Source organism: Apium graveolens, chromosome 5 (assembly GCF_009905375.1).
Source record: "Apium graveolens cultivar Ventura chromosome 5, ASM990537v1, whole genome shotgun sequence".
In the NCBI taxonomy this organism is placed as follows: domain Eukaryota; kingdom Viridiplantae; phylum Streptophyta; class Magnoliopsida; order Apiales; family Apiaceae; genus Apium; species Apium graveolens.
In genome coordinates, this window is record NC_133651.1 from 306,639,168 (window position 1) to 306,645,167 (window position 6,000).

Genomic DNA, 6,000 nt, shown 5'->3' on the forward strand with positions numbered 1-6,000 from the left:
ATTATCGATGTTTTTGTGACAAAAAGCATAGCTCAATATATGTTTAATATGTTTTAATAGGTGCAATTTAGTTATTAAATAATTTTGTTATAGCATTTTTTGTAAAAAATCATCACATAGACATCAGTGTTTTTCACTAAAATCGATGTCTTTGTGACAGAAAACATAGTTCATGATATATTTAACATGTTTAATTAGGTGTAATTTAGTTATTAAATAATTTATTTATAGCATTTTATGTAAATAATCAATACATAGACATCTGTTTTTTAACTAAAATCGATGTCTAACCGAGTATAGACATCGGGTATTCACCGATGTCTAGAATAGACATCACCGACATCAACATCGGTTGGCAAACAACATAGACATCGGCCAAAAAGCGATGTCTATGGACTTTTTTCTTGTAGTGTGAAAACGAAGGATTTACTACAGGATATCGCAATTTGGAGATTGGAAATGTCATGATTGAAAACATCTGTCTTGTGATAAAGGATATAATATTAGTCAGTTTTGTGATAAAAGATACAATATTGAATTCAGACAGGAAAAATGTTTGATCACACACAAGAAAGATGAAAAGCTTGCTTTACAGGGAATAAGAATAGGTAATTTGTTCATAGCCGACTTGAAGTCTACCTGTGATGTAGTAATGAGGTATTTCTACAGCAAAGCTTCATCAAAACAAAGTTGTCTATGGCACAAGAAGCTCTCGCACTTGAATTTCAAAACAATGAACTCTTTGGTAAAGAGGGAATTTGTGAGAGGTTTACCACATATGGAACTCTGTCAAGAAGGACTCTGTGTAGCGTGTGAAAAGGGGAAGTCAAAGAAAGCATCACACAGAAGCAAGGAAATGACAAGCATAACTGAACCTCTTCAGTTAATTCGCATGGATTTATTTGGTCCAGTGAATGTGTTGTCACTATCTAGGAAAAGATATGATTTAGTGACAGTCGATGATTACTCCAAGTACACATGGGTGTTGTTCTTACAATCAAAGGATGGAGCACCATAGATGATAGTTGATCACATAAAGAAGATTGGGATGGAAGCAAAACTAAATGTCAGAAAGATCAGATCAAATAATGGAAGAGTTCAAGAATGCATTTCTTAATGAATTATGTACAGAGAAAGGTATTTGGAGACAATATTCAGCACCCAGGACTCCACAACAAATGGAGTAGTAGAAAGGAAGAATTGTACCTTGGTTGAAGCAGCAAGGACTATGCTAAGTATAACATCCCCAAATCCGGTGTCAGGATTGGGTGTCACTAAACAACTTTAAATAATATAAACCTGTATATTAAAATAAATATATATAGATAACCCCTCAATTCCGGATCATTTACAGGTTAAGATATGAAACAAGAATCTAACCTTATAAAATTTATAACAACTAAATAAAATTTTGATACCTCTTTACTAACTTTCTCATCTTATTCACTCTGACATATCCAACTTCCTTCAGCTGGGATCTATCCAATTCTACTGTTTATTAAGGGCTATTCACTTTTATCGTCATTGATACTGAAAGAAATAAGAATTCACAGAGCAAGAGTGAGCCAAAATTTGCCCAGCAAGTATCATAATAGGTTTCCAGTATTATATCAGAGAAACTTCTGGAAACAATCTTTAAATGACTTTAAAAACATATTTATTTATTTGAAACAGTTGAGCGAATAAAAGATCGGCCCTCATTGGCCTTTAATCATAAATCACATTTCTCTGAGAAGAACATCAAACAATTCTCAAATTCATCTCTTGAATCAACTTTTTTTTGCTTGATTTTTGTAATCATAAACTTTCCAAGAAGGAATGTCATTAATGGCGATCAACAATAAATTAGACTGGATACAAAAACCAACATATGCACTGTAACCTGCTGATCAGTCAGGATGCAATACGGATCTATATCCACCTGTATAGACCCACCAACATATCAGGTACCCAGACACTATGGCCTAATAAACAAGGGTCCGGTCCATCCCCGGCCCATAGGGTCCATCCCATCCCTGGCCCTCATCGTAACCATCCAATCCGTAGAGTATTTTGATGTCAAATCATTTTAATTTGAAAACATCCCGACTCAAGGTTCACAAATAACCCGGAACAATAGGTATTTGCTCAAGATATCATAATTCATAATAGGGAACAAGAACAAAAAGGTACTTGCATATTTAAGAGTAACTACAGCAAATCGTAAAACATTTAACTATTCTGAACTTAGAATATGAAAGAAATATTTGTAGTATATCCAAGAAAGTTCAAGAATACTTGCCTCAGTTGATATCCTCTGATCTTTAACTATCTTCCATATAACTCAGTTCTGGTATATATGTATTACCAGTGATAGGCTATCTGAACCTTCTTTTCAATCACCATTCTATGTTTATCTCTATTATGTATTTACTTATCTTAATACCACACACAATCAAGCTTTACTTCAACTATCACTGTCTGGCTTTGGAAGTCTCGAACTATGTGTATCTATTATAAAAGATACTATTTCAATTATCAAGACAAAACTCAGTCGACGTAATTATACTTCTCGACGTCTACCCGATCGTTTATACCTAATCATGGTATTGACAACTATAAACAGATAGCATGCGGGTCACATAGCACGTAATCATATTATTCATATAACACATGAACACATAATTCCTGTAACAAATAAGTCTAATCATTAAAATCTAGGACTCAGAACTTCTAGAACTGAAATAGGGTCAAAATAGTATTTATCGATAAATAACTGACTCGGAATGACTCATAAAACAAATGACCTTTCGATAAAAAAATAATTTAGGCCTCGAAAGTATTTTTAATAGAATCTAAATATTTTTCCGAGTCTAGACGCGTTTGTTTCGTATTAAACGGACGAACGGTCTATTTATTACGAATAAAATAAGAATAAATCTATTAATAATAATATTAATTGATTTTTAAATACTCAAATATATTTTTAAGAGTTCAAAATAAATTTTAGAAATTATTTGACTTCATTATAAATAATTATATTTTATTTAACTATTTATAAATCAAATTAATTAATTAAATAAATTAATCAATTAATTAAATTCATAAATAATCAATTAAAATAAATTATAAATAATTAAATCAAATTTGAATTTTCAAAAATAATAAAAAAAATAATTTTTGGAATTTAAAATAATTCAGTTAATTGTTTAAAAATAATTAACCAAATTAATTTTTAGAATTTCAAAATAATTTTTGAAAATAAAACAATAATTTGATTTATTTTAAAATAAAAATTATGTACAAACAAAATTGAATTGGGGAATTATGTTTTTAAAGATCGAAACCGGGTTGTAGTCGGGCCGGGAAAATGGGTCATGGTGTTGAGTGGCATCTTTGACACTTTATAACGCTCCATTAAGCTTTGAATTGGTGTTTTTACGTGTTTTTGTAGTGTTTTTGCATTGCAGGCATTTTCTAGGTAATCAGGTAAATTAGCATGGTTGTAGTGCTAATTTGGTGTTTGGATGGTGTTGGAAAAAAGGCTCGCGAAAAGACCGGCTCAAATCAGCAAGGAGAAAAAAAAGAAATCAGAATTGTATTCAGGAGGACGGCGCGCCCGTGCTGAAGTAGCGCGCGCTCATTGAGCAGAAACTCAGCGCGCCCGCGTTGGTCAAGCACGCGCCCGCGCCAGGTCGGGGTAGTAGATTCCGGTTTCTTTTGGGATTTTGAGAGTTTGAAGCCCTGGTCAATTCTATAGCATATATATACATAAATAAACACATTTTTTCATACGGAGAGATGTAACGGAGCTTAAGGAGAGGACGACAAAAAGACCTATAGCACAATTCAACGAAGGCGAAGAATATCTAGTTTATTCTTTTGAGTCTTTGTTCTAAGTTGTAATCTTGGATGCTCGTTTCTTGTTTTGTTGAACCTAATACTCTGGATTTCTTACTTTGTTTATTATTTCTTTATGAAGACTACGTTTATCATACCATGCTTTCATCGGAACCCACGTTGATGATGAGTCCGATTATGGGCTAATCGCTATCGTGGGGTTCTAACGGATTTATTTATGGATTTCTTTAATTAATTTGTTTCGATGCCTTAGTGTGTGGTGATTGTATGATAACCTAGTATTGGTTGTGCTCATTCGTCTTATGAGCGTCGCGAACTTATAAGATAGCTTGTTAATTCTTAATGAAGCGACAGTGAATTTAAGGATTTCGAACTTGTCATGCTAGCATAGGTTCATGTGTTATTGTTATGCATGATTCGTAGGTAATTTTAACCATCTTACTTGCCCTATGTAATCGCGATAGATAACTTGTGCATTAAATCATTTTGTTGTCAAATTCTATAGATATATAGGGTCTCAATATAATTGGTGTCTATTCAGCTTCTATCTCTTTTGTGGATGTCTGGTAGTATGGTATTCGTAGAACGAAAGTTGGCGTTTATCAGTTTCGTGTTATCTGATTAGTGTCATCACCATTATATGATAAGGTTAAGAATAAAAAGGCTATTGAATGAATTACTTAATGAAGTTAGAATCCCATGTTTGTGTCATATATTATTCAACTTTTTTTACTCTTTTTAGTTAATGTTCTCTAGTATAACTCTCAATAGTTAATCGTAGTATAATCAAAACCCAATTTGTTATTCGTCTTAGCTTTGAATAATAGCCATATCATTGTTGCATAAGTGCATAAATAACAAAGTTAACCTAAACCAGTCTCAGTGGGAACGAATCTGATTTATATCTTATACTACTTGTGATCGCGTATACTTGCGTGAATTTTAGCGCGTGTTTAGCGACTAACAAGTTTTTGGCGCCGTTGCTGGGGACACGGTGTTAACTTTTAGTTTATGTGTTTGTCATCAGTGATCGTTAAAGTTCATTGACGCGGACATTGTTACTTAGCTACTAATTTTCCTTGTCGTGTTTCCGGTACTCTAGCGATCAGCGTGTATGCATACGCGTTCGCGGGCTCGTAAGGGAAATATGGATCAAGCCGAGGAAGAAGCTGTAGTGATTCGAAGGGAAGTTTTTGAGGATGAAGACAAAGTAAAAGAAGAAGAGAAAGTCGCGGAACCAGCTCTAGTAGTGAAGGGAGATCAAGCAGAAAATCCTAAGGCTCTCATGGACGATTCCCAGCCTAAGATCGATGATATTCAGTCGAGCATCATCAGACCAGCCATCTCGGCTAACACCTTTGAGATCAAGTCGAGCATTATTTAGATGATACAGAAATCAGTTCAGTTTGGGGGTTCTCCTACAGAAGACCCCAACATGCACATCAGGGATTTCATCGAGATCTTCGACACTTTTAAGTTCAATGGGGTGACTGAAGATTCTATCAAGCTGCGACTCTTCCCATTCTCCCTGAGGGATAAAGCAACTACTGGTTACATTCTCTACCACCAGGGTCTATCACCAAAATGGGAGGATCTTGCTCAAAAGTTTCCCACTAAATTCTTTCCTATGGCGAAGACTGCTGCAATCAGGATTGCTCTTACTCGGTTTGCTCAGCAAACTAGAGAATCTCTATGAGAGGCTTGGGATCGATATGAGGAGATGCTAAGGAAGTGCCCACACCATGGCATGCCTGATTAGATGATTATAAACTGTTTCTACAATGGTTTGGGCGCTCAGTCTAGACCTATGCTCGATGCAGCGTCTGGTGGAGTCTTATGGGCCAAAAGCTATAATGAAGCTTATGAGTTGATTGAGCTTATGGAAGGTAATGAATACCAGAATCCTACGCAAAGAATGTTATAAGGCAAGGTAGCAGGAATTCTGGAAGTGGATACAGCTACTGCTATAGCTGCTCAACTTCAAGCTTTGACGATGAAAATGGACTCTTTGGCGAATTATGGAGTTAATAAAATCACTAGTGTTTGTGAGCTTTGTGCGGGGGTGCATGAAACTGAGCAGTGCGCTATTTCTAGCGAATCAACTCAATTTGTGAGCAACTTTCAGAGATCACAGCAACAAGCTCCAGCAACTTATCATCC

General features: G+C 34.9%; 1 non-coding gene across 1 annotated transcript; it reads right to left on the reverse strand.

The window, feature by feature from the left end:
- Positions 1-5,482: 5,482 nt before the first annotated feature.
- LOC141662242 (small nucleolar RNA R71) lies at positions 5,483-5,589 on the reverse strand. The gene has a single exon (XR_012550365.1). It is a non-coding gene; the product is annotated as a small nucleolar RNA R71 (small nucleolar RNA).
- Positions 5,590-6,000: the final 411 nt, after the last annotated feature.